General features: G+C 39.4%; 1 long non-coding RNA gene across 17 annotated transcripts in view; it reads left to right on the top strand.

Annotated features, from left to right (window-relative positions):
* Positions 1-13,937, top strand: part of LOC103350594 (uncharacterized) — a 663,701-nt gene that overhangs the window by 148,057 nt on the left and 501,707 nt on the right. For 4 of the 17 annotated variants that reach the window (XR_007924754.2, XR_011387766.1, XR_007924744.2 and 1 more), the window contains exon 1: positions 12,574-13,043. The exons of 5 other annotated variants lie outside the window; for them this stretch is intronic. This is a non-coding gene — a long non-coding RNA (uncharacterized lncRNA). Of the gene's footprint in view, positions 1-12,573; positions 13,044-13,937 lie in introns of those variants that run through there. 8 more of the 17 variants (XR_011387768.1, XR_011387762.1, XR_011387763.1 and 5 more) reach the window with 6 other exon arrangements.

Here is a 13,937-nt window from a genome sequence, read left to right as displayed (position 1 = left end):
TTTTGTTTAATCACTGTCTCCTATTTACAGTTTGTCTTTCTTCTACTGTTCTGAGTCGAATGCACTCTTTTGTCCTTTTTCTGTTTTTATATATTGTAGTATAGGGTAACAAGTCTTCTGGCATTAGTAAACATTTGAGCTTGTATAGTACAATGATAATGACTCCCAAAAATATGTCCATGCCATTCTCAAAACCTGTGAAAGTTATGTTATTAAAAAAACAAGTTCTTCCCAGATGTAAATTAGTTGGGATTTTGAAATGGAGAGATTATTCAGGATCATGCAGGAGAGTCGTAAATGCCATCACAAGTGTCCATGTACCAAAAGGGTAAAGGAGATTTGACTCATGTAGAAGAAGTTGAAATGAAGACGCAGGCAGGGTTGGAGCATTGTGGGTCACAAGCCAGGGAACGCCAAGAAATGCAGGAGCCATCAAAGGCAGGAAGAGGCCAGGAATGGGTTCTCTCACAGAGCTCAAAAGAGCACAGCTCTGCCAAGCAGCTAGATTTCACCCCAGTGGAACTCACACTAACCTTTCTGCCTCCAGAATTGTAACAGAATAAATTTCTGTTCTTTTAAGCCACTGAGTTTGTGGAAACATATTATGGAACTCAGAGGAAACAAGTACAACTTTTATGAGTAGTTCTTTTTCTGTCTAAAACTCTGTGATGATTTTTTAAAGGAGAAAGATACATAAGGATGTTTATTTTACATCTTGAAATTGAAATCCTTTAACTCTTTGATTTGGGAGAGTTTTTATTTCCGATAATTTAATCTTTTCTGTGGATTATGACTATGCTCATTTTCAAAAATATGGGTCTTCATTCCCTTCCATTCTCCTCTACTCCCATCTTTTCCATTTCCTCCCCTGTTCCAGTAATCTATTAATTACCTACTGTTATGCATCATAATCTGCTTTGGCAACAGAAACCAATAAAGCAGCTTTCCTGCTCACTGTGAGCTCACTATCTGTTGTTACAGAGGTAGAACAAAGTAACATTTAGTGCAAGATATCAAGCCAAGAACAGAAATAAAAATCAACAACTAAAACTTAAAAAGTGCTGAATTTGATGTATGACTAAAATGCTGTGATCTCATAAAACATAAGGTGAACAGCTCCACTTGGCGAAATCTGAAGGGATTTATTAAGTGATGCTAGAGCAGGGTCCTAGTGGATGAAATTCAATCTTCAAAAGATCTTAATGGAGAAAAGGCATCTTATGAAGAAGAACTGACTGCAGAAGGCACACACCAGTTTTTGAGCATAGATCACTTGGGAATGGCAAAGTATTTAACGTGCCTAGAGTGTAGATTAAGGATGGGAGGAATGTGGGGTCATGAGATTATGATGCGAGAGAGAGATCTTCCATATACTGGTTCACTCCCCAAATGGCTGCAACAGCCAGAGCTGGGCTGATCTGAAGCCAAGAGCCAGGAGATTTTTCTGGGTCTCCTATGTGGGTGCAGGGGCCCAAGCACTTGGGCCATCTTCTGCTTTCCCAGGCCATTGTAGAGAGCTGGATCGGAAGTGGAGCAGCTGTTTCCTGAATTGGTGGTACCCATACGGTGTGGCAGCACTGCAGGCAGCAGCTTTACCCACTACACCACAGTGCCAGCTCCAATCCTGCTCATCTTTTAGGCAGAAAACTCTTGGTGTTTTGATTATTACACACCTGAAGAGAAACTAAAAATTCAGTGGGGGTGCTTTTTGCAAGGGACCCCGTGAGGAGTAGGTAACAATGACCTGGGAGAGCTGAGGCACTGGGACTAAGATAAGAGAATGCAATCAGGAGATAATCATAAATCCAGAATGGCAGAGTGATGGAACTTACTTGAAGTCCTAGAACGTAGTTGGAGAGTATGGGAGAGGGACCCATACCCCAAGCTCAGTCTTGGGAACAACTGCTTTCGAAAGCTAGGGGAAGCCGGCGCCGTGGCTCAATAGGCTAATCCTCCACCTTGCGGCGCCGGCACACCGGGTTCTAGTCCCGGTTGGGGCGCCGGATTCTGTCCCGGTTGCCCCTCTTCCAGGCCAGCTCTCTGCTATGGCCAGGGAGTGCAGTGGAGGATGGCCCAGGTGCTTGGGCCCTGCACCCCATGGGAGACCAGGAAAAGCACCTGGCTCCTGGCTCCTGCCAGGATCAGCGCGGTGCGCCGGCTGCAGCGGCGGCCATTGGAGGGTGAACCAGCGGCAAAGGAAGACCTTTCTCTCTCTGTCTCTCTCTCTCACTGTCCACTCTGCCTGTCAAAAAAAAAAAAAAAAAAAAAAAAAAAAAAAAAAAAAAAAAGAAAGCTAGGGGAATAAGGAACCACTTTATGCTAGCAGGGTTCTGCTAGCTCAAAAGTCCTGGAAAGAAGGAGCAGCATGGCCACTGGATCCGCTCTCAATGATGTGTAGTTGCTGATGTAGAAAGTCTAGCAAGACATGAGATGTGAGAAAAACTAGTCAATGGAAACTTTTGATTTCGCTTCCCCAAACTTTCTTTATCCTAATGGCCATTCTTAGCTTTATATCAGCCTTTATGCTGGTAAAGTCTTTGTCAACTGCCAGGACTTTCTTTTAAAATGTGGTCAGAGCTTCTGTCTTTCAGAACAGCCATCCCAGTTTCTTGCTGGAAGAAATATGTATAGATGTCCATTCACTAAAAATGACATATTCAGTTGTTAAGCATTTATGTCATTGCTTCACTCAGTACATATGCAGCAAATAAAAAGGAAAAGCCTATGTTCCTAAATCTGTATATATGAATTTTTTTAACTTAAAAATTAATTAATTAAAAATAATTAAGGGACCAGCGCTGTGACATCGTAGGCTAAGCCCTCCGCCTGCAGAGCCAGCATCCCATATGGAATCTGTTTCATGTCCCAATGTGGCTCTTCTGATCCAGCTCTCTGCTATGGCCTGGGAAAGCAGTAGAAAACGGCCAAAGTGCTTGAGCTCCTGAACCCATACGGGAGACTCAGAAGAAGACCCTGCCTCCCAGCTTTGGATTGGCCCAGCTCTGGCAGATTCACAGACCTTTCTCTCTTTCTCTCACTCTGTCTGTAACTCTGCTTCTCAAATAAATAAATATAAAATCTTTTTTAAAAAGTTTAAAAAAACCTCCAAGGTTTATTCATTCTATGTCTTCCATTGTTGGAATTCAAGCTCACTAAATATGTGTTCTCTTGTTTGACAAGTGTTAAAGACAACATTCTCACAACAAATCTTCAAAGTTCTACAAGTATTCTGTGACATGACTATTTATTCTTGAGCTTTGTTTTCTGAAATGAATGGGGGCAGAAGAAGCATAAATTTTGTAATGTGTAATCTGTATAACATATTCCTAAGGGCTTTAGCTTGGGTATTTATATACAGTTCTGATAACATGCCATCGTTAGCATCAATTCCCTTTCCTTAAAGCTTCAAAGTTAATTAATTTAGCTATGAATTGGGAACAAAATGACAAACATGCAAACAATTCCCTGATCTAATTAAATAGCAGCTAGGATCTGAAAAATAGCTCTTTATTGAAGATTTTAAAACTGGAATTACAAGGTTATATTTGCTTTTGCATTCACTATCCCATCATATCTTTTTTGAATGGAAAAAGGTAGGTATGCTCATTTGTATCCTGGCCCATGGAGCTCAGGAAAGCAGCATTGCTGCCCATGATTCACTCAGTAGCATTGTCTAACTCATAAAGCCAAATTTCAGTGATGGCATAGACACCCACACAGTATAACCAGGCACAGTATAACCAGCCCTTCAGAGAAGTGGTTTCAGGGTGCCGACTCTCACTTGGTAGCCCTGATTCTTGGTGATAGCCTGTAATCCAGAATTTCCCCTAAGGAGTCCTAAATATCCTAATCTAAACTCTGGTAGTAGTTGCAAGGAGGCAAATGTAATCTTCACCTGGTCTGTATTTTATTTTTATAGCAGTTTCCAGAGTGAGTATTTTACCCATAAACATTTCAACGTGTTGTGACTGCAAGGACTTTTGGAACCAAATCGTAAGATTGTTGGAACCAATGGGGGGTAAAGGGAAAGATAACTTTGTAGATTGGCTCTTCCATATGCCTCAAGCTGTGCATTTCCCATGTTTTTCACTATATGTTCATAGCAGTCCTCTCCTATCTCAGAGACATTGTCTACAAGTGCCAAAGAGAATCTTGGCTCTTGTTCATAATTGGATTCTTCATTCCCTGTATCTATAATGTACCAGGGCACATTTGCTTAATGCTTTCAATTTCTTTCTCTTGTTTAAATTTGTTACCAAGACCTGCCTCTGATACCTGGATCCACCTCTGCGACCCAGGCAGATTTAACCACCCAAGAGCTGGGGCAATAACTTGACTGGATAGAGTCTACTGACAATTAGGCACATGGGGACCACTTAGTGTCCTCTGGATGAGTAGAGACAAGCTGGATATCACAACTCTGGTTATGCCTGTGCCTCACCAAAGTTCTTCATGGAGGTGCATAAACAGCTTCCTATAGACTCAGCTTTTACCTCTCACTGCACAAGACACGAAAGCATATTTTTGCTGCTTCCCAACATGTGACTTTACTCTCCTGTACTTTGTAAATGTCTTTATTTTCTTCTTTCTGAATCAAATTCATGCTTTCCAGGCACTGTAGATTGCTCAACACTATCTGCCAATCTGGTTAAACCATTTTTTGTTTAAATTTAAAAAAAAAAATTTTTTTGGCAGGCAGAGTTAGACAGTGAGAGAGAGAAATAGAGAGTTATAGACAGTGACAGAGAGACAGAGAGAAAGGTCTTCCTTCCGTTGGTTCACTCCCCTAATGGCCGCTAAGGCCTGCACTGTGCTGATCTGAAGCCAGGAGCCAGGTGCTTCCTCCCTGTCTCCCATGTAGGTGCAGGAACCAAGCACTTGGGCCATCCTCCGCTGCCCTCCCGGGCCATAGCAGTGAGCTAGACTGAAAGAGGAACAACTGGGACTAGTACGGTGCCCCAACCAGGACTAGAACCCGGGGTGCCGGTGCCACAGGTGGAGGATTAGCCAAGTGAACCACGGTGCTGGCCTGGTTAAACCATTTTTTATATCCTGCTCTAAAGTAATTTAGCAATACATGCCAGAACAATTTACATACATGCATTCCATGTCACCTCTTTTTTTTTTTTATTTTTTGACAGGCAGAGTGGACAGTGAGAGAGAGAGACAGAGAGAAAGGTCTTCCTTTTTGCCGTTGGTTCACCCTCCAATGGCCGCCGCGGCCAGCGCGCTGCAGCCTGCGCACCGCGCTGATCCGATGGCAGGAGCCAGGTGCTTCTACTGGTCTCCCATGGGGTGCAGGGCCCAAGCACTTGGGCCATCCTCCATTGCACTCCCTGGCCACAGCAGAGAGCTGGCCTGGAAGAGGGGCAACCGGGACAGAATCCGGTGCCCCGACCAGGACTAGAACCCGGTGTGCCGGTGCCGCAAGGTGGAGGATTAGCCTCGTGAGCCGCGGCGCCAGCCCCATGTCACCTCTTCAAGAGCTGTGCTTTTATTTTCTACATAACTTCTATTCTAATCATTTATTTATTTAAAGATCTATTTATTTTATTTGAAAGGCAGGGGTACAGAGAGGCAGAGGCAGAGAAAGAGAGAGAAAGAGAGACAGAAAGGGAGAGAGAGAGCTTCCATCTAATGGTTCATTCCCCCAATGGATGCCACGGCTGGAGCTATGCCGATCCAAAGGCAGTAGCCAAGAGCATCTTCCAGGTCTCCCTCTGTGGGTGCAGGGACCCAAGGACTAGGGCCATCTTCTACTGCTTTCCCAGGCCATAATAAAGAGCTGGATCAGAAGTGGAGCAGCCAAGACTATAGAACCTGTACCCATATGGTATGCTGGCACTATAGTTGATGGCTTTACTCACTATGCCACAGTGCCAGGTCCTCAAATCATTTTTTTAAATATTTTATTTATTTATTTGAGAGGTAGAGTTACAGACAGGGAGAGGGAGAGACAGAGAGAAAGGTCTTCCTTCCATTGGTTCGCTCCCCAGATGGCCGCAACGGCTGGAGCTGCGCTGATCTGAAACTAGGAGCCAGGTGCTTCTTCCTGGTCTCCCATATGGGTGCAGGAGCCCAAACATTTGGGCCATCTTCCACTGCTTTCCCAGGCCACAGCAGAGAGCTGGATGGGAAGAGGAGCAACTGGGACTAGAATCAGCGCCCATATGGGATGCTGGCGCTGCAGAAGGAGGATTAACCTACTGCTCCATTGCGCTGGCCCCCAAATCATTTAGTTTTAAAGTACACAAATTCATCTAATTTCCTCTCTCTCTCTCTCCCTTCCTCCCTCCCTCCTTTTCTAATCTTCCTATTTATTTCCTTTAATTCTCTTTACTTGTTTCATCAATTTTTGTTTTCACAAGATTTTTAAATGATAGTACCCCGAATGAATGCCTGATATATTTATCACAATAGTACAAGTTGTTGAACTAGGGATTTTTGAACAATCTGCTTTCCACCTCCTCAGTATGAGGTTTTTGGCTTTGCCTTCTTGTTTAGCTTTCAATTTTCATCAATGACCTAATTTATAGTTTCTGTGTTTGCTTTTTCTTGCTTGCTTTCTTTTTCTTCTCTTTCCTCTTCTTTCTTTTTTCTTTTTCTATGAATGCCCAATCAACTCCCTGCCTGCTCACTTTCTGACTTCTTATCCAAACTCTAGTGAGATACTTTCTTGCCTTCCTCCTGCTGCCCTAGTCCTCTGGGACCATTCCAGACAGCGAGGGTCTCAGACATGAGTTATTTTAGATTGTCTGAGAAAATCTAATTAAGGGTCAAAGTCATAGATGCAGTGGGAGGGCATTTGTCACCGACTGAGATGACTCTTGCCATATGCTCTCAAAAGGAAAAACAAGGGCTCCATGCATACATGAACATGATGTTACACTTACATTTCCAATGCTTTCCTGTGGCTCTAAATACCAAGGTAGAAGTAGTAAATCTGAAAAGGAGAAAGTTGATTGATTCTAAAAGAATTATTCCAAGTATTGCCTTGGAAAGAGTAGCCCAAAATGAGTTGAGTGCTTCAAGATTTGGGATGAAAAGACTGCTGGAATTAACAATATACCTCATCAGTAACAGCCGCTTCTCTTTTGGTTTCATATTTTTTCCTTTGGTAAGAAAAAATATTTTTTATTTAGACAGCCAGGAAATAAAAATTTATAATTCTGCCATACACACAGAGAAAACAGTTACTATCAATATTTTGATCTTAGATCTTTTAACTATATTCAAAAATACCCATTCACTAATTGGAACCATACATTATCAATAGTATTTATACTGTATTCAAAGATAACCATTTCACAAAGTGGGGTCATATGTTATCTGTAATTTATTTTTTTCTACTTTTGCTTACCTAAATTTCTTACTTTACAGTTCTTTAAAATAATAGCCAAAAGTCAGCACAGTCTGTTTTCAGTTTTGCAGGCAAACATAAACAACTTTGGACAAAATTTTGATCTTTCTCACTGATGAGTTTCTTACAAAAGAATCTACATTGTATAATTATGGAAAATGAAGTCCCCAAATGAGGGCCTTTTCCCTGATAGATTCCTCTCTGAAAGTGTTTTCCCCCATGCATTATATGTCGGGCTCCTATAATATACTCAGATTGATGCTTAGATGTTACCGCAGCTTAAAGACACTTCCCTGAGCACTTACCTAAAATGTCATAGCTACCACCTCCAAAATCACTCCCTGTCCCCTTTTCCTGAATTATTTTCCATTTTAATATTATATAGTACTTAATAACGTATGTTTATTTTCTATATCTATCCCTTAGGATATAAGGGTAGTGAGGGAAAATTTTTGTCTATTTTGTTAAATCCTTTATTCTTGGCACGTAGTAAGTGATCAATAAATATTTATTAAATAAAAAGAAAACATATATTTTGATATATAAACAACTTACCTTTCAGAGAGCTTGTTCCAATTTATTCCAATTTATACATTCATAAATAATGTATGAGAATACCCATTTCACTACAGAATAGCATGCCTTCAATATTATTTTTAAAATTTAAAATGGAAAATATACAATGTATAATCACTTTAGATTTCATTTATTTCATCTTTGAATCATGTTTCTCTTCTTGTTTATTATGTACTTTAAAATCTTGTTTATTTATATAGATTAACTGTTTTGAAATTTATCACATTTTATAGACATTTTCTCTCATGATATGCTTTTAAATTTTCTTTGGTTTGTAATATTTTACATTTAAAATGTGTGAAGTCAAGAAATTTAAGGTTTCTTCTCATGAATTTATCTCTATTTCTGCTATGATTTAAAATGGTTCTTTTATTCTTATTTATTAATATATTTAACTATTATAATTTTTAGTGTCATTTCTCGTCCTTACTTTGTTCCTTTAGCCACTATATTCTCTCTCTCTCTCTCTCTCTCTCTCTCTCTCTCTCTATTTTTGAATGTATGTACTTCCATGGTTTCTAAGCCATTTCTTCCTTCTCATTTATTACAGAGGTCATTACCTCATGAATTCTATGTAAAATTTTTTCACCTATTTTAATATATATTATATTCAATTATTGCTCTCCTTTAGATAAAATTTTTATCTTATTTTCTCTATAGTATTTTTATAGGCTTCTATTTTATATTTATTTTCTCCTTGTTCAACATTCTGCATTAGCTAGATCTGCCCAATGTCATGTTTATAACAAGATAACATCTGGTATTTTCTTGCTGTGCACTTCTTGCTGGTTAAATCGTATGCATACTGATTGATGCTGGGATTGTGGTGTAATGGGCTGAGCTGCTGCCTCTGACCCAGCATCCCATCTGAAAGCCTGTTTGAGTTCTGGTTGCTGCACTTCCAGTCCAGCTCCCTACTAACAAGCCTGGGAAATCAGTGATGATGGGCCCCTGCCACCTACATGGAGACCTGGCTGAAGTTCTGGACTCCTGACTTTGGCCATGGTGGACATTTGAGGAGTGAACCAGTAGATGAGATGAAATATCTCCTGTCTCTCCCTGTTTTCGCCCCTACCCTTTAACTCTGCCTTTCAAATAAGTTTTAAGTAAGTAAGTCTTTAAAAAAAAATCTCATTCGGGGCCAAGGCTTTGGGATAGTAGGATAAGCCTCCACCTTCAGCGACAGTATCTCATAGGAGTTTATGTTCTGGCTGCTCCTCTTCCGGACCCACTCTCCACTTTGGTCTGGGGAGGCAGTTGAAGATGGCCAAAGTGCGTGGGCCTCTGCACCCAAGTGGAAGACCTCGAAGAAACTCCTGGCTCCTGGCTCTGGATGGGCCCAGCTCTGACTGTTGTGGCCATTTAGGGAGTGAACTAGCAGACAGAAGACCTTTCTCCCTGTTTCTACATTTCTCTGTCTACAGCTCTACTTCTCAAATAAATAAATAAAATCTCAAAAAAATAAAACCTTATTCATGCTGATGAAATCCTGTTTATGTTGCTCTAGCAAGGTTGGTGTGCAGATCTCTCAGTGAGAGACTAGTAAGTACCTATGCGGTTTAATTTTTCTCTCTAAAACAAGATGGTCTCCCGTATTCAAATATTTGCTTCACAAGCCTGAAAAAGCTGAAATTCTTAATTAGTGCCTCTATACCATCATCCAGTCTCTGCTACCATATGCCTTGCTTTAACTAATTTTGGAAGGGATGTAGTACGTCACATGCCATTCTCCCTCTCCCTGTACCTTCCTATTTTCAGGTACTAAAACCAAAATAGGAAGAGAGGTGATAAGAACATATTAGTCTCCATATCCTAAGAACCAGCATTGTCAATTGATACTCAACATGTTTATAGAAGTCCAGGTTTGGGGTAGGAAAGGGCCATGAATCTGAACACAGTTAATTAAGAAATGCTCAAATACTTTCTTAATTTTCAAATGGGTAGGACTGATCTATCTACAGTGTAGACTGTTTTTCTTTTTCCAACATTGTTACTCTTAGGAGCAGTTTAAGGAAATTGTTTCCACTAACCTTGGTTTTTAGGATTGGCATATTTTTCTCACATCGGTTTATGATGGAGGACTGCTAATCCAATGTTAGGAAAAACTAGAGTTTTATAGTCATATTTTTAGAGTTTTCATTTTAGTTCATTTCTTTCCCCCTCCAAAAGTGACTATCTTCAGGTATTACAGATGACTAGGGACAAATAAATAGATGCATAATAAAATTAGTGTAGCAAATATCAACACAGCATAGTAAGTGGCCAATATTTGGTAGTTGTTATATAATGCTTAGAAAGCATGTTTTTATAACTTCATCAGTTTGCTTGGCTTTTAATTAATTAATGTATAGTTTTTAATTATTTCCACATTTATTCTAATAGGATCACAAAATACAAATGATAGTATTTGCATAATAAAATAATCTGAGTTATTAATGTACTTTTCAAATTTGGTGAATTTAGTAGTCAATGAATGAAGTGATCTAGGTGAATTTTCAAATTCTATGTAGTAGCAATGTTTGACTAAATCATAACAGCGAGAGATCCCGTAAAATGAAGACAGAAACTTGGGAGAGTCAAATTGAAGTGTTTTCAACAGCATCCTGGTTGTGAGCTTTCCAATGTCAGATGCCATACTTTTGCAAAGAGGATTATTTTCATAACCCATGTGTAATTTTGAAATGTCTGTGGTTGTTTTAGTTATCTGGCCATAAAAATATACACTCCTGTCTGAGGAATCATGAGGGCACTTTCAAGGGCAGGTGCACATTTTATGTTTTTTTTTTTTTTTTGGTAGATTATTAGAGACCTTCTGCAGTTATCAAAAATTCCTTTGTTTTGTGAATGCAAAAGCTCTGTCACCATGGAGGCCAGTTCCTTGAGGTGTATGGTTGTAGTTTCTAATAAACAACGTCTGGTGGCCTGACTCTTAGAAGTTAGTAGTTAGTCTTGAATAAAGGAAATAAGAAAACAAAACTTGCTTGCTCTTTGCATCAGATGACAATGGAATGTGGAATTATAGGGTGGCATTGGATCTTAGAAATTTCTAAAGACTAGGTATTCCTCAAGCAATAATTAGAATTTCTGCTTTTCTATATCTTTTAGCTAAAGAGCCCAAGATGTTTTTCAATAATATCTATTTTCAATATATGAAGTAGTTGTAGACTGAATCACTTAAAATATGCTAAGTCATTATTGTTATTATTATTATTATTATTAAAACCTGAGAGGCCATGTCAGCCTTTTTCCAAACCTAAAAATGACTCCATATTGCAAAAAGTAGAAAATCCAATTTCTGCCTTAAGCCTCACCTATAATTAATTTAAGCCTCTTATTAGTATATTTTCTGTTACAACATTTTTCAAAACTGATTCTAACTATTAGGCAGTATTATTATTTGATCACAGTATTCTCTCACCTATTTATATTTATTTTTGACTTTTTAAAGGTGTTTTTATTTATATCAGAAATACCCAATTTAAAGACAGGTTAATTGGCTAAGTCAAGGGTAAAGAGAATGGAAATTCTAAGTTCATTTTTTATATGGAATATTGACATTCACGTACAGTGGTGACACCAGTGATGTGCTCTCACCATGTAAACAGGGTGAGAAAATGTGGGTGTGGCAAGTTCATCTCTGAATAATGGGCATTTTCTTTCATTAGCAGGTGAATTTAATTACCAAAAAAGTGTGTGATCCCTAAAGTATAGATTAGATTCAAAATAAAATTATTTGATATCTGTGTGTCACTGATTTGTTGCTAATGATAGTGGTTATAATTTTTTTGAAATGTTGTCAAGGAAGATGCAAAATTAACAAGAAATTTTTTAAAATTGTAGTTTTAAAAAAATTACTTTTTCTGTAGTGTTTTATTTGCTGTTATTTTGAATTCTCATTTTTTGAAATATAGGAAAAGGGAAAAAATTTGGCTGAGCTAGAGCACAACAGGAAATTCTAATTAAAGTAACTATGAGAATGAGAGAAATATTAAGATTGTTTGCAATCTTGAAAGAGTTTAAAAGAGCTGCGCTCAGCTTCCAAACTGGTATTCATTTTTATTTCCTTGAAGATACAGAACTTTATTTATAGTAGTTCAACTTTGCAGTCAGGTGGAACAAACCATTATTCTCTAAAAAAACTAAAACAACACACCTTAGAGCTTAAGTGGTACTGTGTGTATGTATAGGCGTGTGTGTGTGTGTGTATATATATAACATATATATATGTTAATGTGATATTTGTGTTAGTTATTGTATCATTTCTATATTTCCAGCTTGAAATTTCAAATAAAAGAAATACTTTGCTGCTTTGTTCTAAACCCTATCTGATCCTACATGGAAAATATTGTCACGGATTTCTTCATAAAAACAAAAGTCTTTGAATTAAATAGGAGCTTCTGCAAAGACATTTGGAGTTTACCTTTGGGTCTACTCATATCTTTAGCACACTTTCTATTACAAATATTTCTAGAGTCCAGTGCCTCCGTGGCTTTGGTTATCTAAGCTGTAATGAGTAGCCTTGGGACCCCTGAAGGCACACCCCATACACTTACGCTGTGTGACCTAAGGTCACAAGTAATGGCTGGAAGCTAATTGATTGAGAAAGGCTTGTCTGCCTGGGCCTCTGCGTCCTCCCTGTACATTCCTAAGTTCTGTGAAAGAGGCTCCAGCAGCTCAGCCCAGCAAGGAAGGAAAAAAGAGAGGAAGTTTCTCTGCGTACTGATTACACTGTGAATTCCCTCGTAGGGAGCTTACTTTCTCTCCACCCACTTTTTGCCAGGCACTCCTTGAGGGTGCACAACTTAAAGCTTGATCTGACAGAGGTACCTGAAAAAGTGATTTGGGGAGTCATTGAACTGAAAGAACAAATCACCTAGTGCAGGCAGTGCGAAGTCCATGGAAATTATATTAGAACTTCTGCAAAGTGCCCCAGCTGCATAACACAGGCGCCGGCACTCAGATTGATAGGCAAATAAGCCGGCTTGTGCAGGGGCCTCTGGGTGGCAGCTCTGGGCTTCTGGGTGTTGGCCAACTATAGGCAACACTGACATGGAACAGGGGAAGAAAATAGCACACTTTTCTTCTACGCAACTGTTGCTTTCGCCTGGTGAGTGCAGACTTCAGATATTATTTAAAAATACTTTCTCTTGTTGTGACCTGAGTTAAGGAATCTGTTGTGCCTGGAGGGAAATTATAGCAAGAGCATTTCGTAGAAGTTCTGAGGTGATCTGGCTTTGTTTCTGCTTGATTTCACATTAAACGTGGCGTTGTGAATAGAGAAATAGAGTATTTGTCTTGTCTCGTGTGGCGTTTTGCTTAAAACTGTCCTTTTGTTTAAAGCGCGCGTCTCTGCACCCAGAATCAATATTTTTGTGTGCAAAGCATGCGTGGAATGGTGATGCAGGGACGACGGGGTGACGGCTATATGTAAACATTTTATCCGGTACTACTCGGCTTCATGTTTTGCCGCCTTATCTCGGGTCTGTGTGGCCCCGTGTGCATGAAAAGAGCTTTGTGCGACAATTTCTGGCCAGGGAAGGGTCAGGGCCCCTGCCTTATCTGACCGCCCGCAAGACAGTGGTGTGCCCATTTTTAACCTAAAACAGGGGGGTGGGGAGGGAGTGCATCTTTACATATTTAAAAAGTAAGTGTGTTTTGATTCCAGCAGTTCCCTTCTTAGAGTTTCTCTGTGTTGTTCCTGGCAAAGGATTGCTCAAACTTCTTTTGAGAAACAACATGCAAACTTCTTTTGTTTCTTTTTGCCTTGTTTGTTCACATTTCACTGTAGAAACTTTGCATACTTATTTTTTAAAGACCATCTTGGAAGAATGCTGAGTAGTTTTTATTTCAAGGCAAATATTTTGGAAGTTAGTAGTCTTATGTTTTCAGGAAAAATGTATCTCAGAGTGTAAATTGTGCTTAGTTCCTAGTGTAGTCATACTTATCATCCAACTTTAAATGTGCTTCTGATCTCAAAAAAAATCAGAGCCTGTAGACAGCA

Source organism: Oryctolagus cuniculus, chromosome 4, assembly GCF_964237555.1.
Source record: "Oryctolagus cuniculus chromosome 4, mOryCun1.1, whole genome shotgun sequence".
Classification (NCBI taxonomy): Eukaryota; Metazoa; Chordata; class Mammalia; order Lagomorpha; family Leporidae; genus Oryctolagus; species Oryctolagus cuniculus.
This window is presented reverse-complemented; position numbering and strand designations above follow the sequence as displayed.